This window comes from Felis catus, chromosome A1 (genome assembly GCF_018350175.1).
Source record: "Felis catus isolate Fca126 chromosome A1, F.catus_Fca126_mat1.0, whole genome shotgun sequence".
Classification (NCBI taxonomy): domain Eukaryota; kingdom Metazoa; phylum Chordata; class Mammalia; order Carnivora; family Felidae; genus Felis; species Felis catus.
This window is the reverse complement of record NC_058368.1, coordinates 111,745,625-111,765,390: the sequence shown is the minus strand read 5'-3', so window position 1 is coordinate 111,765,390 and position 19,766 is coordinate 111,745,625. Positions and strand designations below refer to the sequence as shown.

Genomic DNA, 19,766 nt, shown 5'->3' with positions numbered 1-19,766 from the left:
ATGATCTTGCGGTTTGGGAGTTTGGGACCCGCATCAGGCTCTGTGCTGACAGCTCAAAGCCTGGAGCCTGCTTCAAATTCTGTGTCTCCCTCTCTCTCTGCCCCTCCCCTGCTCATACTCTGCCTCTATCTCTCAAAAATAAAAAAAAAATGTTACCATAAATAAATAAATAAATAAATAAATAAATAAATAAATAAATAAATAAATAAATAAAATATATTCTGGTTTATCTCATGATTTCTTTGGCTCATGGGTTATTTCGTTGTGTGTTGTTTAATTTTGCTTCTGTTGGGTAGAGTGTTTTATAAATGTCAATTACATCAGGTCATTGGCAGTGTTGTTCAATCTTCCAGATACTCATTAATCTTTCAACCTGTTGATTACTGAGAGAAAGGCTTAAATTCTTCAGATAGGATTCAGCTTTAATTCTGTCAATTTTTGCTTCATGTATTTTGGAGTTTTGTTATTAGATACAAATATATTTTGACATCTTTTGGTTAATTAACCCTTAATGGCATTAGAAAACTCCCCTTTCATCTTTTTAATCATCTTGAAGCCTAGTCATTATGAATTTAGTATAGCACCACCTGCTTTCCTATGCATAGTGTTTACATGGTACCTTTTCCCAACTTGTTACTTTCAACCTGATCACGACTTTATGCTTATGTTGTACTTTCTATAAACCACATATGGCTCCATATACTCCATATACTTTAATCCAGTATGACAATCTCTGGGCCTTTTAATTGGGAAAGTTAATCCATTTACATTAAAATCAATTACTTATATATTTTTATTTTAAATATACCAAATTTGGGTTCGTTATTTTTCCTTTATGACCTTTTTCTGTTATTCCTATCCTGAATTTGGGGGATGAAACAAGTATTTTTGTATTTCATTTCAACTCCTCTATTAACATTTTAGGCATGCCTACTTATATTTTATTTTCAAGGCATTTTCTGGAGATTAGAGGCTTATCTTTAATTCGTCACAGTTAACTTTCAAAAAACATTACTTCATGAACAATGTAAGAACTTAATGACAATATATTTCCGATTACAACCTTCCCACTGTGTTCCTGTTGCCACAGGTTTTAGCTCTAAAAGACTATAAATCCCCATGTTCCTGTTACTAGTTTTACTTTAAATGACCAATTATTTTTAGAGACTTAAAAGTACTTTTTAATGTTTATTTTTATTTATTTTGAGAGTGAACAAGTGGAGGAGGGGGACAGAGAGAGAGGGAGAGGGAGAGGGGGATAGGGAGGGCGAGAGAGAGGGAGAGAGAGGGAGAGAGAGACAGAGACTCAATCTATAGAACTCCTTTTAACATTTTCTTCTCCCCTGGAAACTGATTTGTTCAATCATGAAATGTCTATATTTCATCTTCATTTATGAAGTATATTTTCACAGGATATAGAATTCTAGATTGGCAAGAGTTTTTGCTTTCCCTTGCAACGTTGTAGAGATGACATTAATGTCTTCTGATCTCTATTATTTCTGATGAGAAGTCAAATGTCATTCTTTTTTTTTCTTTTTCCTTAGAGACAAAGTGCAAGCAGAAGAGAAGGCAGAAGGGGTGGGGAGAGGAGGAGAGAGAGAAAAAGATAAAGAGAGAGAGCAACAGAGAATCCTAAGCAGGCTCCATGCCCAGCACGGAGCTTGATGGGGGTCTCGATCCCACAACTTTGGGATCACAACCTGAGCTGAAATCAAGAATTGGATGTTCAGCTGCTCTTAACATTGCTCTTCTAGGAGTGCTTGGGTGGTTCCATCAGTTAAGTGTCTAACTCTTGATCTCAGCTGAGGTCTTGCTCTCTGGGTCATGAGTTCAAGTCCTGCACTGGGCTCCTCACTGGACATGGAGCCTAGTTAAAAATTTAAAAAAAAGAAATTAAACATTTTTCTTCTATATGAGATTTTTCTTTTATGACTGCTTTCAATTTTCTTTGTCCTTTGCTTTTAGCAATGTGACTATGACCCTGCTTGAGGTTCTCTAGAAGTCTTGCAGCTGTGATTTTTTTTTTCATTTCTCTGCCCTTTCTCTCTCAACTTTTCTAGGACTTCAATTCCACACAGATTAGACCTTTTGGCAGACTCCCATAGACCTCAGGTGCTCTGCTTCATGTTTTCTCTCTTTTATTATCTTCTTGTTTCAATTTAGATCATTGCTATTGACCTGCGTTTAGGTTTACTGATACTTCCTTCTGCTGTTTCCAATCTCCTGATAAGTCCATCAACAGAATTTTGCAACGTATTTTTCATTTCTAGCTTCTCCATTTAGATCTTTCATTATAGGGGGCACCTGGATGGCTCAGTCAGTTGAGCTTCCAACTTCAGCTCAGGTCGTGATCTCACAGTTCCTGAGTTCAAGCCCCAAGTCTGCTCTGTCCTGACAGCTCAGAGCCTGGAGTTGCTTCGGATTCTGTGTCTCCCTCTCTCTCTGCCACTCCCCACTTGCTCATTCTCTTTCTCTCTCTCAAAATAAACATTAAAAAAAATTTTTTTAAAGATATTTCTTTATAGCTTCCTCATCTCTGCTGAAATTCTCCATGTATGCACACGTTGCCCACCTTTTCCACTAGATCTTTCAGCATATTTACCATAGTTATTGTACAGTACCTGTCTGATAATTCGATTTGGGCCAACTCTAATCTTGTTCTACTGATTATTTTATCTCTTGACAAGCAGTCATATCATTGTTTGGGATGCGTGTGTCATAGTTTATACTGAATCCCACACATTGCGTGCAAAATATAGTACAGACTGAGGTAAATATTTCCCAAAATGGAGAACACTCTTCTTCTATCAGGCTGTTAAGGTGAGAAGTTGAGTTAGTGTTTAGTCTATAGTTGAGCTGATTTGGGATTTGGTTATTGCTTTAGTTATAGTCTGTGTACTACAGGCTTCAAATTTTCTTAGTGGGAGACTATCATATCTCATACTGAGGCTTACCGGAGTTAGTAGTACCCCGTACTTAGGGTGAAGCTAAGGTAACAGAATTTCTCTAAATGCTCCTACACTACCAATGCTCTCAGCAGGCTCTACACTACAGAAGAGACTCTCTCAGCAGTCCTGCCCCCCTCCTTGTGGTACACTGTTGCCTGGGGCTCACTGCAAGACCAGTGTTCAGGACAACGTATTCAGGTAGCTCTACATAGCAGTGCTCAGAGAGGATCACTCTCAGCTCCCCCGCCTTCCCCAGGACTGAGATGACCACTATCTCATACTCAGTACAGAATAAAGAACTTGGGTAGGTTTCCGGTTCTCACCCAGAAGCACATGACCACTGACTCCTTCCCATGCAGTGCCTAAGAGAGTTTCTTGGCACAAAAGAGTTTCTCTCGGTTCTCCTGTTCTAGCCTCAGTGCTAGAGACGTCTTGTGTACCTCTGCCTCTGCGAGAAGGGGGTCCAGTGTTCCCTGTTTCCCCCTAGTAGGTAACCTCTCCCTCTCACTCTTGAAAGGTCAGGAACATAGGAGGGTTTTTATTGTTTCTTTTGCTTTAACTGCAGGCTCAAGCAGGTCCTGCATGGCTGCAACTCAGAGAGTTCTCTATTCTTCTGTCCTGTTCCCAATCTTGCTTGTAAGCTCTCAGTGAAGCCTCATAGACAAAAGTGAGCGAGGAGACACCTCTTGGGTTTAGAGTTTCCAAGAATTCTAAACAGTTATACTAGCTCACACTCTGCTCTAAAAAAATTCATTACGATTTCAGCAATTTCCTTCTTACTTGCTTCGATGACGACTACTTCCTCTTCGTGCTGTTCTGCCCAACATGAAATGGTTGGTGTCCCGTCTCTCTTTGGAGAGACTGTCCCCCTTTGGATTTTTATTTATCAGGCTACCTTGTGTCCTCAGATCTCTGACAGACTTGAACGTACATGATCTTATAAACTGTCTGGTTTGTTCTTATTGTTAGGGTGGGAGCAATTTTCTCTTGCAGCAATTTACAGCCTAGGTGGACGTTCTTATTAAATATCAGTATTAATAACAAACCCTCCTTTTTGGTATTTATATGCTTTTTGACACACTTTTACTTCGTGTGCATTTATTTTTTTCTACTGAAATTAAAATGAAATCCTACTTTTATCCCCTAGTCCTACAGCTCCTTGTACATAAGCTAATGAATGGTAATGAGGTAAGGAACTTGTGCACAAAGAAAGAATGAATAACATTAGAATAATCATACCAACAAATGTGCATTGAGCACACAACAGGTAAAGCAGGCAGTGTTTTTTTATATGCATTGATTCATTTCTCATGTCTCAGTGAACTAGGCACTGCTTTCCAGTTGAGGAAATTCATGATCAGAGAAACATAATGACTCAACCAAGGCCACACAGCTAATAACTAGAGAACCAGAACTTGAACCCAAGCACTCTAGATTCTGGAGTCTACACCAAGCACTCTAGATTCTGGAGTCTACACTCGGAGCCTCCATTTTGTAAAGGACTGAGGGGTTAGTTAAATGTTAACTTAAATTTTCTTACACTGATGATCCCTCTGTCAGCCTACTGCCTTCAAGGGTGCCTTCCTCCTGTCCACCCACCCAACGTAATGGGCTGAGGGCTAAGCCTAGTTTCAGACTGTGGCACCAGGGCAGTGCCCCTGTAGCAGGGCCAGCCTGCAGATGAGTCCTTGGACACATAAAGAGAGATGATCTGACTGTCCGGAGACAGCCCCTAATGTACTGGAGGCCTCCACACACAGTCCGACTTGGGGAGGGTGTGAGGAGCCTCGGGGCACTGTAGGACATCATCAACTGCTGGACCAGAAAGCCAAACCCTCACTCTTAAGCAAATAGAAGGGAAAATTCGTGTACCTACATTTACAATTCAGCAGCAGCATCCCCCAGGCAAGCTGTTTAGAATAGGACTCGCTTTTCCTGAAACAATCTCTTGACTGTTCAAAGGAAGACTTTCCCAAGTCACTTTAAAAACTAGAGATATTGCCATTAGGGGCAAGGAGATGAAAAGCACCTTAATCTCCTCTATCGGCGGGCCAGCTACTTACCAAGTCTGAGAATGTTACCCACGGGCTGCCCCCTGATCCCGTCTGACAGTCCCTGAGATTGGTACCTTGGATCTCAGAAAACAGAAGTATGTTTTTACTTATGCAGGTCTGTATCTCAAGAAGATGCATGGAATGCTAACGACGGCCCAATCATCTCTCACCCCAGTGGCTGCAAAAGGGTATTTCAGAATTCATAAGTGGAAGAGCTGTGGTTGCTCTCTTTAAAGAGGGATCAAAACATTGAAATCCATCCCAAACCACTGCTGTGTAAGGTCAGTGTGGGCCACATTCATTAAAGGGGGACACATAAGCAACATGACCTCTCGTCAGTAAGAAAGATTCCCTGGACATTCTTCGGGAAGAAATGGGCCCCAGAGCTCCAGGCACTTGGGAAAGTACTGCTCGTACAAGAGGTGGGTATTGCAGGCTTACCTGTCATAGGCTCTGTCTTATAACAGTAGGCTACTATAAATAAAGGTTGCATTAACAGAAGTATGCTTCCAAGAACAAGGAGGTGAGGTCCTTCTTAACTTCTGTACGACTAACTCGTACGGAGTGTGTTGTATTCTGAACCCTTGCACATGACGGTGAATTTTGCCCAGAGAGAGACATATGGAAGGGGCACAGGATGAGGGGAGCTCTGGAATGAGAACACATGACCTGGTTGTTCAGGCGGCACGAATTTAGTCTGCTGATTAGCATTCATACTAAGTCATGCTCATAGCTTTCTCACGCTGTCCTCTAACCTCACATGTACTGACGTTTCTCCCTCAGATGAACTTTGCGCTCCTTGTCGGCAGGGAGGATGGGGGGTTAACAGTACATGGCATGTTTAAGAAGTATTTCCGCAATGTATGAATAAATGAGTATTTGCTGAACAAACAAATGAACAAAAAGACAAACAAAATGACTGCCTTGGGAGGATGGATTCCCAGATGCCAAGAGCTGCCCAACACACCCCTCCATGGGACAAAAGGAGGTCCTTTCTGCCAATGGAAGGGGGTGATGAAGTGCTTCCTGCTTCCCAAAGAGCTGCCAGGGGCTGACGGATTAGGCTCCTCCAGGGTCTATGAGCAAGCCAGCTCCCTCTATAGGAAGAATAAGGAATACCAAATCGGAAAAGGCCAAAGATAGGGGTTACAGTCATGAAGCTATAGGACCTCCGGCAACCTGCCCGGCCCTCTGCGCCTCTGCTTCCTTTCATGGTTAAGATGACTGAAATCGCAGCTGGCTTACAGGTGTTTCTGGGAGAACCAAATGACATAGTGACAGTAGGGGGAACAGCAAAAACTATGGAGACCCCCCAATAGGTAAGGGGAGAACACAGTCACAATCGCGGAGATGGAGGCATCCCAGGGGGAAGGGACAGTCTAGCCTAAGACATGGCACCTGGGAGGGTGTAGAGAGAGCTCAAGAACTCACCAGGCCCCAGATGCTCAAGCTCTTCACCACAGGCAGCTGGCCAGGACATCTGGGCTGACTCTGGACCCAGCCAGGAAGCTGGTACCTGAAATGAGGCAGCAGTGACACGGGGGGCCAGGGGGCTGACTGCACAGGGGCAGATGGGGCCTCTGCTGTGCTCTGCATGTACAGAGCAGGAGAATGAGGCTCACTGTGGTTGCTCTACTGTAACCAATACAACACTGAGAATACACGCAGCCCCTCACCATTGTGTTCTCCTCTTGCTTTGGCTGCTAAGGAGGCTCAGTCTAATTTGCAGCCTACAGCTAATAAAAGCCACTGGACCTGTGGCTTAGAAAACAACCAACAAACCAAAAAACACCTCTTTTTTAACACTGTAAGCTTCAGGAGAGCAGGAACCACCAGGGCTGACAGCTGTCGGGTTCACTGCTAAAGCCACAGAGCCGGGCGCAGGGTCGATACTCAATAAATACCTGCTGACTGACCAGCCACACCCCTGTTCTTACCCTTCTTTTCCCTTTGCCCAGCTTCTACCTTTATTTACTGTATTTATCCTGCTGTAGCATCTGTATTTCTGAAAGCCCCTTAGATCCTCTTTTGTATAAGGCAAGGTGCAAATAAATACAAGAAAAAGAGAACACGACCAACACGGAAGCCACGGACGCATCCGTCATCCAAGCAGCTTATATAACGACGTGGCTCTGCCGACCTTTCCGCCCCCTCCTAGAGGTAGGCCAGGCGGGCACAGGAACAGAAGTTCAGCTTTGTCCTTAGGAGGCCCTCCTCCCAGGCTGCTCCCAGAGATTATGTTACCTCCAGACCCAGAGGAAGGGTTGCCTAGCAACACTCATCAGCCTCCTCGCCTCTAAATCCCTCATTTGTGTCTTACATGTACACAGTGCAGTGTTAGCATGACCCTGAGCGCTCCCCTCCTGCCGCAGTGCCTCACCTAAAACAGACCGATCTGCCCGCATTACCAAACCCTCGGCTGTGCTGGTCTGTGACTTCCAGTCTGGACCCACGGGCTCCCGTTGAACATGGACACAGAGGCGGCAGATGGACTGAGCTTCACACCCCAGAGCCACCCCATCTGATGAACACACTCCAGAAAGAAGCGAGGAGAAAGAGGCAAGACGAGCTGAGGCCCCGCGTCGGTCTAGCGGACGCAGGCCCTCTCACCCCTGGAGCCACCTCCTCTGAGATATTCTGCTTGCAGGCAAACACTTGATTTTTCATCCCCAAGGGTCAAAAACATGCAAACGTGTAAATAAATGAAGTGTTGCTTAAGATCATGTCTAAACAGTGTGCAGAAATAAATATCCTCACTCTAAAGCAAGACAGTATATAGTATCCATCTGGGAAGCAGGGAAACAAGGAGTCATTTGGGGGAAATAGCTTTATGAGAGCTAAATGTTGTCTGTGGCTCTCCAGGAGCCGTGGAAAAGAGCAGCGAACCTCAAACTCACAGATTCCCAAACACGGGCCAAAGGAGGAGACGTGGGCTCTCACGTCTCCCTTCCTTCTGAGGATAGATTTCACTGGGCCTCGCTAGCTGCTCCTCCAGCTTAACTACCAGGCAACTGTCAGCCACAAGAGTGTCAAGAGGAAAACACTCGTCCTTTCCACTTCACTCGAAGAGTAAAAGCCACCTTTTCTTGCCTTCGGTCTAAACCAAGTCAACTCCATCTGGCCTCTGTCTCTCGGCCAAAAGTTAAAACTCCAAGCATTACACACCTAAAACGGCCCAAGAGCAATTTAAGCTCTTTCTGATGAAATTTATTTTTGATAGTGAAATGAGGAACAGACCCGGGGAACGGGTCAAATCAAGACGCTCTGGGGCTGTGCTGGGAAACACAGCAGCCACCGGCCACACAGGCCGACTTAAGTTTAAATTAATTGAAATTAAATAGAACTAAATAGAAGGAAAAACGGAGGCGTTCGGTTGCACTAGCCACATTTCAAAATCTCCACAGACACGGGAAGGCACTGCGCTGGACAGCTCAGATACTCAAGAATATTTCTATCATCACAGAAAATTCTACCGGACAGCAGCGCTCTGGACCATTCCAGATGGTCGCAACGTTCCATCTCTGACATGGTGGATTGTCAACAGGCCCAGCTGAATGCCCATACAGCCCTGATCATCACTTCTAGGTTGGGCCTTAAGTCTTCAGTCTCAGGAAAAAGATCTGTATCCAGGGGTCCTGGGTGGCTTAGTCAGTTAAGCATCTGACACTTGGTTTCCACTCAGGTCATGATGTCACGGTTCGTGTGTCTGAGCCGTGCATTGGGCTCTGCACTGACGGTGCACGGCCTGCTGGGGATTCTCTCCTTCTCTCTGCTCCTCCTCCGCTCATGATGTCTCTGTCTCTCTCAAAATACATAAATAAACTTAAAAAAAAAAAAAAAAACCTGTGTCCAAGGCCCAAACACTTCTGGGAATTTTCCTACTGTCCCCACTACAGTGTCTTAACCACATTTGTCTCCTCATCCCGTCAAGTTACCGTGGGATCTATCTCTCAAGCTACACTTTCATACGGCTGGAGGGACACAGTGGATGGAATGGTGGCCGTCCTCAACACATCCACCCGAAATCTATCAACGTGAACTTATGTGGAAAAAGGGTCTCTGCAGATGCGGTTAAGAAATTTACCCCAGATTAACTGGTGTGCCCTAAATCCAATGACACGTGTCTTTCTAAGAAGAGAAGATACAGGGGCACCTGGGTGGCTCAGTCGGTTAAGCGTCTGACTTCAGCTCAGGTCATGATCTCGCAGTTCGTGAGTTCGAGCCTTGCATCGGGCTCTGTGCTCACGGCTCAGAGCCTGGAGCCTGCTTTGGATTCTGCGTCTCCCTCGCTCTCTGCCCCTCCCCCGCTCATGCTCTGTCTCACTCTGTTTCTGAAAAATAAATAAACATAAAAAAATTTTTTTAAAGAAGAGGAGATACAGACAGAAGAGGGGGAGGTGACGTGGAGGTAGAGGCAGAAATGGGAGTCACGTAGCTACAAGCCGAGGAAAGACCATGGCTGCCAGCAGCCAGCAGAAGCCTTAAGTAAGGTGTGGAGCAGATACTCCCTCAGAGCCTCCAGATGGAAGGAACCCTGCTGACACCTGGGTTTTGAACTTCTAGCCCCCAGAACTGAGAGAGAATACATTTCTGTTGTTTCATGCCACCAGGTTTGTCGTTATTTGTCACAGCAGCCCCAGGAAACAGATGCAAGGGGTCAATAGCAAATTGTGACTGAAAGGGTTTCCTCTCCCCAGGGAGATGCATTTAGCATCCATTCCTGGCCTGTGACATCCAGCCTGGACCCATGGGTCCCTGCTGAGCACAGAGGCAAGCAAGCAGACCAAGCTTTGAGTGCCAGAGCCACTATGTCTGATTTGCACATGCCAGAAAGAACCATTTGCTGGTGGTAACACAGAGAATGAGTTGGGGACAATAAAGCCTTCTCAGGGCTCCTCAAATGATGTTACAGAGAGGGCTGTGGTCCCTCTCCCACGTCCCAGGCCCTTCTCTGCTGCAACACCCTCCGCTACCCCCATGCACCCGCCCCTCTCCCTGCTGCTGGGCTCATTCCCGGGTTCATCTCAAACCCACCCGTCCCAGGAAGCTTACTCAGACCACCCATGCCAGCGCATCAGTCACACGCCACAGCGGAAGGAGCCCCACATCCTAGGTTTGGCTTAGCTACATGCTTACTGTAAGACCTCCCCCTTAGTCTCTCTCTGTATCTCTCTGGGCCTCGGTGTGCCCACCTGCAGCGAGGGGTAAAGCTAGATTGTCTCCAAGATACCCAGTCTCACGTAGCACCCTCACCAGTGTGTACCATTACTCACCGCTTTTCGCCTAGCAAAAACTAACCTTTATTGACCATACATGATGCTAAATGCTTTCCATACACTATCACATTCAATCAATATTTTGCAAATGGATGGATGAATACAAGGAGGGAGGAGAGGAGGGGAGGAAAGGCTTCACTCTAACCAAGCACCACACTCAGGAGGGCGGAGCCCTGTTCCTCTGTCTGGACTTGGCCCTGAGCTTAACTTTCCACTAGGGGCTCAGTAACGTGGGGAGGGGACACTGAAGAACTTACGGAAAGGAGATGAGATTTAGTGAGTCTCTTACACCGGAACGGGGTTCCCCGTTCCCGCGGCCTATCCACCCCCACCCTCCCGTGACTACAGGAGTTTCAGAGGGACTTGGAGCTCCCAAATGAGAGACTGCCAGCAGTAACCAGATCCCTGTACAGATGCTGACTTAATGCATCTCTGAATGTTTTCCCCGGCCGGCCGGCCTGAGCGTGCTGGAGCAGAGATATGCAGGCCGTCGGCATGGAACTGTAACCCGTTAGGATTAACCCCGGTGTCAAGACGTACTACAGGTCAGGGATCCTCTCAGTCACCGGAGAGCTGTCTGATATGCCACATGCCCTGTCACCTTGGCCTACTCCTCCCAGCCGCCACATTTCACCTTTACTTGTTTATCCCAAGTAACCTGAGCTCAGTGGGCTTGACCGAGGTGTGAGAGTCCTGACATGGCCCAGAGAGGCCAGGACGCCTGCTGTCGGCCTTGCTCTCATTCCTCTGTGGAGAAGGGGCCTCGCTCACATTACCTCGTCATTCAGGCGCTGGGGCACGGGGCCGGCTCCCCCGGCGACACAGCAGGCTGGTTCCAAGGGCACACGCAAAACCCTGGGAGGTCCTAGCACCCCTGATCACCGTGGAACCTTCAGGAACTTGCTGGAAGTAAAGCATGTGCTCTCCTTCTCCACAGGCCCCCTGGTGCACCTCACAGCGCCAGAAGAAAGGCGCCGCACGCTATTAGCTCAAATAAGGAAAATAATGCTGGGGAGATTGAATTTTCTGCAGACTTGTTTAACTTGGTGATTTCTGAGCACTTGGTACTGGCGGCCATGGGGGAAAGGGCTGCCGGCCAGCGATTTATCAGCCGCTTCTTGAAAATATTCGTAGGCTTATTAAATCAGCATGAGTCACTCTCCGGCCTTCCTCAAAACCATGAATCACGAATCACCAAAATCCAAGGGAAACACGTGACTCAAAAGTTTCTTCGGGACCTAAAGGGTCTGAGGAGCTGGGGGAAAGGTGTCAGGAACCCGAGGTCTCCCCACCGGCAAGTGCAACCCCCCGGGCAAGGCAGAAGGGCTGCCACAGGGCAGAGAGAGCCGCCAGGTGGAGCCCCAGAGACCCCAGCAGCGGCCTCAGAACCTTGCACACCTGGCCCCTGTGTGTGCTCACGGGCTGTCTCACCCGGTCCTGGTGTGGGCCAGTCACCTTGCAGTACACTGGGCCTTCAGCAGGGAGCGGGATTGGCCGCGGCTCCGCCCTCACAGAGCTTGCGGTCTAGTGGAAGTTTCTGATGTGACAGGAACCCCATTTCCATTCCTCTCCTGGCTGGGAAAATTTGGGCAAATCATTTAACCTCACTGAGCCTCAGCTTCCCTTTTCTGATGTCTACTCAGAGAGCTGTTATAAGGATTCTGAGAAAGAGCTAATATGCATCAAGTGCCTCACACGGGGCCTGGCACGTCATGGCTGCTCAGCAAACATCAACCATTTTGCCAGAAGAAGAGGGATCTGTGACATCCTGCCAAAACCATGGGGCCCTCTACCCATCCCTACTGACCCTTCCGGCTGTGTCTAGACAACATGGAATCTGGGCACCTGACACTCAGACTGGGGAGGAGCCCTGTCCTGGGTCCCCTGCCCGGGGCTCCTGGCCCCCTGGACTGTCACCCTGTCCTGGGTCCTGGGACTCCTGGCCCCTGGACTGTCACCCTGTCCTGGGTCCTGGGACTCATGGCCCCCTGGACTGTCACCCTGTCCTGGGTCCTGGGACTCCTGGCCCCCTGGACTGTCACCCTGTCCTGGGTCCTGGGACTCCTGGCCCCCTGGACTGTCACCCTGTCCTGGGTCCTGGGACTCCTCACCCCCTGGACTGTCACCCTGTCCTGGGTCCTGGGACTCCTCACCCCCTGGAGTGTCAGCACTAGCTTCAGGTCATCCCTTCCGACAAGGGTAGAACAATTTCTTCCTTTATGCCCTCTCTTCTGCAGTCTTTTGGCCCCTAAGTCCTGACCACGTTCTCTGCCTACAGCCCTCACCTCTCTCCAAAGAGACAAAGGTTGTGACAAGCAGCTTTGTCCTTGTGGCCTTGGATCATCACAATTACCCTTGTCTACTCTCCCCCAGAACAGGGTCCAAGGTCCAAGACTCAAGTCTTCCCCTTGACGCTCATGCGGGACGCCCCTGCTTTCCGACAAACTTCTCTGTCAGACTTTCCAGTCTTCAGTCAGGCTGGAAACATCACCTCCCAAGCTGCCACCTCCAGGGCAGACGCTGTGTGCTGACTGCCCAACTGGGGCAAGGAGGGGAGGGATTCATGCACACTGGACCGTGGGAGGGGGGAACCCAATACGGGCATGGAATCCGCACTTTTGGTCCACATTTACTGAAACCTGCGTCTGCAGGATCATCCACCTCAGGGCAAACTCAGACTCAGGGAGGCCAAGGGCCCAAGGTCAACATGCAGTGAGTGAGGGTAGTTAGGTCTAACCCAGGTTGGAAGGAGATAAAGGGGTAGTAGGCCCATCGGTGGAAGGGCTGTGGTGTAGACAGCAAAATCAGGAAGGCCGTGGTAACTCCTTCCCACATTCCTATTACCCACCTCCAAGACTGGCCTCCGACTTGGGAAGCAGCTTTACCAACAGCAAATTCCTGTGGCTCAGGCCTTCCTCATGCACCCCCAGGAGGGGTGAATCTATACACCCCCACCCAACACAAGACAAAGAACTCTGTGAAAGCCCGGGGTCTCTGCAGGTGATGGCAGAACTGCCCCGCCTAAAGGAGACTGTCCCTTTAAGGGCCACCAAAGAACAGCATGGAAACCTCAGCTCAGAGGAAATGCAGCAAAATGGTCTTGTGTAGTGTAGGAAAGGGGTACCCAGATACCCTAAGACTCAGTCCAGTTCTGTCCTTGACCTGCTACTCAGAGCAGCCACCTTCACAATGAGATCCCCGTACAGTGGGTGACACAATGCCCTTGCACACTTGCACAGGAGGCTGTAAGAAGCTCCCACCAGGACACCCGCCCACCGCCATGACTGTCTGCCACTAACTTCCCAGGACAAAGAGCCTTGCTTCTGCCCCAAGCACACCAAGAGGGTGGGGCTCTCCATCACTCCTGTCTCCTTTAATGCCAGAATCGACAGGGGCCCAGGAAGTGACAAATGTGTCATGGTAGGGGCCAATTACACATGCTAATAACAAGTCCGTGCCGGGGCCCAGAGTCACCCAGATGGTAGAGGGGGATTTATGGCCCAAACCTGATTTCCCAGAATCCAATGAAGGCAGGAACAGAGAGAGACAGAATCTGACACAACTCTCTTCCAGGTCTCACTGGGAGCCAGCGTATTTTTGGAGGGCTTTGGCTTCGCCTGCTTGCTGTACTTTATTGCTGGCAGAGAGACGGGAAATTTATTACTTTACAAATCATACCATTCGCAGCATAAATGAACTGTCTGGCTGCAGCACGCTCGAGCCCAGATGATTTGCGGAACGTCTAATGGTAAGCGGAGTTATGCTATCTGCTTACGGCCTCCGAGACAAAAGCCAACCGTAACGCAGAGCATCTGCACAGTGTAACTCGAGGCCAGCAAATTGGCCGCGACTCGTAAATGTTGGCTCAGCAGCATTACATAACTCGGCGTGCTCGGCTGGGGACTCCGAAAAACGTGGGGGCAGCCCCTGGGTGCGACGAGCCGACCCTGACCGGGCTGTGGATGACAAGCAGGGCACCACGGGGTCTCCGGGCCCCAAGGTCAGGGCTGGGTGGGGCACCACAGCCTGGCCAGTCCTGAGGCCTGCTAGCAATCAAGAGGCTGGGTGGGCTCCTGGGCCTGCCTGGTAAACAGGGAGCTTGCTATGGTCCTTCTCCTCCAAATCCTACAAACCTAGACTGGGAGGATGATCAGGAAGTCATTGTAGCCCCAACATAGGCACAGGAGCCAGGCAGCAGCCATAGCCCATGGGGCCACCTTCCTGTGGCTGGCCCAAGTGGCAAGCAGAAAGCACTCATGACATGACCATGCCCACCAACAGGCTGAGCCCAGGGCCTGAGACATTGGACATCACTAAGAGGGAGGTGACAGCACACCAATGATGGATGCAACCTGCAAGTCACTCGCTCTCTTGGAAATGCAGGCTGAGCGGTAGCGCCGGGATTCAGATCCAGGCTGCTACAAGTTTGTTCTCACCTATCTACACTGAGCACAGGAATTTAATGATCATTATTTTCACAAAGCCTTCAAAACAACTCATGAGGTACGGATGTCAACATCCCCATTTTACAGGTAAGCAAAATGGGGCACAGGAGAGTCATGTCCCTTAACCAAGGTCATATACTCAGTGAGTGCAAGAGCCAGGATTCAAGCTCAGGATCCCCTGGTTCTCAAGTTTCTGTTTTTCCCATGGCACCTGCCTCCCAGGATCTAAGGTGTCATTCTATGCCTTCCCACCACCTCACGTTGTGCTGTTTGATACTGTATCAGTGACTATTTTCTACCTGTCCAGCAACGGGTTGAAAAAAGGCCCCCAGAAAAGGAGGTCTGGCCCTGGCTTCTGGGAACTCACAGTTGGATTATTCCCAAGTGTGAGCCCCAAGAGGGATAGGATGGAAGCTCTCCATGAGATGTGGGAGTGTGAGGTGATCAGGGAAACCTTTTGGATCAGGGGGTCTTTGAGTCGCCCAAGGTTTGCTGTGGCCCAGGAAGAGCAGCAGAGACCCTATTTCAACAAACATGGTACCTGTCTCCAACTCAGGGACTTGGGTGACCTTTGCATGGTAGGAGAGGGACCCAGCAGAGATGGCCCATTTGCAGACGGGCCAAAGGGCCCTGCCTGAATTCCGAGACAATCCTCATCTCATCTCAGGCTTAGAATGTAACACCAGGTAAAGTTCAACACCTACTGATTCTCAACCTGGTCAAAGTCTTTAGCCAAAAAGAAAACAAAAATGCTGTCTCAATAGTTCATTTAAAAATAGGGAATGGCATTTGAAAACACTTTGATCTTCAAAAATAACAAAGCTGTCTTGTTACCATAGAGAATTTTTACTGTGCCACTTGGCAGTCAAAATAAAAGGCTGTTTACTGAAGACTCAGCTAAAAATAGCCTAACTGTTGCTCATAAGCCTTAGAAGACAAACGCTTGGCCCGACCATATCATTCTCTTATGCTCTCACACGCCTCATGCATTCATTCATCTACCTACTCATTCAGTGAGGCTCACATCTCCGATCTCAGTCAAAGACTAACAGAAGAGGTCATTGGGATTTCTGGTTCCTTCCATGTCACCTGCAGAATACAGATTAAGCCCCATGATCTCTAGAGAAACTTAAATTTAGTTAATGGACTTTTTATAGCATGTAAACATCACCCTCCATCAGGAAGCCTATTAGCTTCATAAATAGTACACATGCGTCCACATGGAACACGGGCTGCAGGAAGGTGACAGTGTCCAGAGTTAGCACCTGCACCCTCACTGTTTCCGGGAGTCCCACCAAGGGCATTGGCGTGACTCTGTCAGAACCTTTCTGGCAGATAACTAATACGTCATGCTCAGGAGAGGCTGTGGCAACGTTCATCAACGTTCATCACTGGCTCTGATCCTTTTGGAAAACTCCCAAAAGCCAGGATATGTGGCCCTGACCTAGACAGGAAGCCCAGCAGGAACACACTCTGGTCATGGACCTAAGCCGCCTGGAGCTATGATGGCCGCCAAAGGAGCACAAAACTGAAGGAGTTTCTTTATCCCTATGGGCATGCCCTCCAGGAAGTGCTCAGGGCTCCCCGAGCCCTGGGGAGCTCTTTTGGAAGAATGAGGGGAGAGGCAAAAAATATTCCTGGACTCAAATCTAAGTGCTCTTCCAAGCCAGGTGCCAGGCAGCAGAAGGAAGCGCAAACACACACAACGTAGCCCCTGTGCAGTCAGCTGACGTACCCTCTTCTGGGTGACAACCTCCCAGGAACATGCCTATAGTACCAGCAGCCGCCAGGAGAGTAACTAGGGAGGACAAAGATTCTGAGGACCACTCTGAGTTCCTCTGATGAAACAAAGCAAGGCCATTTGCTCTACATCTCCCTGGGGGAGACGCTTCTGCCAAGGTGCTGTTTCCCAGAAGATTCTACCTCAACACACAGAGACTCGCTGGGCTGGGCTGGGCTGGGCTGGGCAGGGCCGTGACCTGCCTGCCCCACCCCTGGCCTGAGGACAGCCATCTTTTGTACTGTCTGCCCGTGAGGTAACACTCCATAGTGCTACCACTGACCTATGAGTTGGGTCAATCTGATTCCTTGCCTTGGAACTCAGAAGCGAGCAAGTTCTAAGATATCTACAGGTGCAGCAGCAGAGTCTGCTGAAAAATGTAAACATTTCCTAAAACTGAGAAGTTTGAAGTTGAGGAAGTTGCCCCAGGTTGAGAAGACAGAAGCCGGGGTGAAGGGGCAGAGGGGAGGGTGAAAGCCCAGGTATAGAGAGGCCAACAGAGGGGAGTAGTTGAACCACAATCTCCTACCCCTGGGGCCCAGAGTCATGTAATCCAGAACTTGCCTCCAATTGCCTGAGCTGAGTTGGGAGCTTGCTTCCAGGCCACAAATACAATGAAACTCATGGAGATTCCATCAAAGGTGTCTCCACAGATGTCCTTGAACCCCTAGCAGCCACCAGCAGGGAATGAAGTGGGTGGACCATAGTTTAGGTCTCTGGAATGGGGCCCAGCACTGTGACTCCCCCGGGGTGCTGTGGCAGTGCAGATATGTAGAGCCTCCCAAGGCTACTGACTGGGTATGTCTGGGGTGAGGTTGTATACCAACAGTGTTACAAAGCTTTCAGGTGTCAGGATGTTGGGCCAGGTTTAGAAACCACTAGGTTGGGTCACATACCCCTTCCCTCAAGAAAACTGAAACCCCAGAATTCAGATGGCAGGAGACAGGGTTTGAGGAGCAGTGTTGCTTTTTGGGAAGTTCCACATCAGTCTAGCAAAACCTGTTCTCCTCTCTCGGGCTTACGAATGCAACCCCACCTCCTCCAAGAAGCCCATCCTTCTTGTAGGAACTCTTCCCTGAGCCCCACCTTTCCCACACCCTGATACCCAAGGTTCCCTGTGGTTTTCAGCCTACACCACACAGGAAATGCTTGTCCCTGCACAGCCCACGGCCTACTGGATAGGGCTGTCTCCTCCAAAATGCAGAGCCATCTCTGGACTTCCCCTGAGCTCCCACTAGAGGCTCAGGCTCAGATGTGGCTATGTGGGTGGGGCTTGTAGCAGGAAAGAAATCAACTCCTCTTGACCTTTTGGATCTGCGGTGACCCCTGGGCCAGGCATTCTGATGGAGGGAGGCAGGCCCAGCCCATCTTCACAGGCAGCAACAAGACGTAGGAGAGAATGGAGCTGGGGCCCATGACTCAGCCCAGGGCCCGGGATCATTTTGGCAAAACCTTTATACCTCCTCTTAGTAATAGTACTCAGACGGTTAGGTGTGGGAGAGGCAGGAGTTTCGGGGAGAGGAGAAGAAAGGAAACCTTCTGAAACGCCTTGCAACTCAGGCGAGAGGCTGGCTCCCTCAAAGCCGGGCCCGGGTGCCAGCTACTACTCTGGTCCGCCACGGTTGTGAGCAATCGGGTGCAGCTGGAAGTGTGCAGGCGTGGAGAAGGCCCCACCACGCAAAATGTGCATTTGATCAAGGTTGAAAACATGGTGTAACATGAGTTCTCCTGATCTATTGGATTTCTGGAAAGAGCCCTGAACTCCTCACTCAAGTTCAACCTCAGGTCTCGGGAAAAACGAGTTTGTTAATTCAAGCAATTCCCCGGTGGTTAGTAGTTTATACCACATGCTTTGAAACAATGTGGCCTGAGTCAGGGGAGAAGTTGAATGGCTTCCTAGGGGAGGGCCAAAGCCTATCTGTTAACCTTGACAGGTTGGGCAGCCTCCTGCTCTGGATGGCCCAGCTTTCCGCCAGCACCCTCAAGAGGTTCGGGGAACGGCTCCAGCTCCAGAGCTCACACATCCACATGCAGCAGCCCCCTCTCGTCAGAGAACAGCCAGCCTCCCTGATCCCCAACCTTGCAGGCCAGAGAGCTGCCATCTGCCTTCACTTGCCTCCTCAAGAGGCCCGCGCCTCCCGCGGGCACTGGGGTCCACGAGGGCCATGGCCATGACCATCCCGCCAAGCCAACCAAGCCATCCTACTCGTGCTGGCCAATGTGGATGAGAGCCACGCTCAGCCCCACTTGTGGGTCGGTCTCAGGCAAGGGGAGGCTATGGGGAGGATCCTTTTAAGAGAAGGTTACTGTGAGACCTCCAAGCCACTTGATAAATTCCATTCCTTCATGCAGTGAATATTTATCAGGCATCCATTACCTGCCAATCTCAAGGTTCTAAAACCCAGGAAACACCTCCCAAGTGCAGACGTGTGAGAATGTGTAAAAGCAACGATCAGCATATACTAATAGCACCTGTCTATGTAGGACCCTCACAGGTATCAACAGTTTGAAATTCTTGATAACTCTTGAGGTAGGCACAGATGAGGCACGGGATCTTGCCCCCCCCTCCCCACCAGCCCCCACTCCCAACCAGCTGGTAGCCGGTATTATGGGCATTCAGACTCAGGCAGTCCAGCTCCAGAGCTTGGTCCTTAACCATGGCCTGGATCATCATCCTCGTCATCGTTACAAGGCAAGCATGCACACTCCCGCTGATCTGCCCCTTCCAGGCAAAATCAAGCACCCAAGAAGTGGTATCCTTAGGGCGAACCCAGGTTCTGTCCGAGTTCCGGCCCCAAGCTGCTGGCTCCCATCATCTGCCTCAGTGAGCCTCTTTTCCCCCCACTTTGACATGGAAAGAATAATCACCCACAGGGTTCTTGAGATTATTATGTGAGATAATAAAGTGCTTAGCACTTTGCGGTATCTGTAAATACAGGTCTGATAAAAAATGAGCTACTCTTTAAGAATTATGATTATTTTTTTAACATCTATTTATTTATTTTGGGGGGAGGGAGGGGCAGAGAGAGGGAGACAGAGGATCCAAAGCAGGCTCCGTGCTGTCAGCACAGAGCCCGACATAGGCTCAAACTCATGAAACTGTGAGATCATGACCTGAGCCAGTCAGACGCTTAACCAACTGAGCCACCCAGGCACCCCAAGAATTATTATTAACAACATTATGATATCAATATTTTATATCTATGAAATGCCAGGGCATATAAGCCCTGAGCAGGTCCAAGTTGGGGGAAAATACTGATATC

The 19,766-nt window shown here is 49.1% G+C and overlaps 1 long non-coding RNA gene across 2 annotated transcripts in view; it reads right to left on the bottom strand.

Moving 5' to 3' along the window:
- The window catches only part of LOC102900331, a 222,301-nt gene that overhangs the window by 66,652 nt on the left and 135,883 nt on the right, over positions 1 to 19,766 (bottom strand). The window lies entirely within an intron of this gene.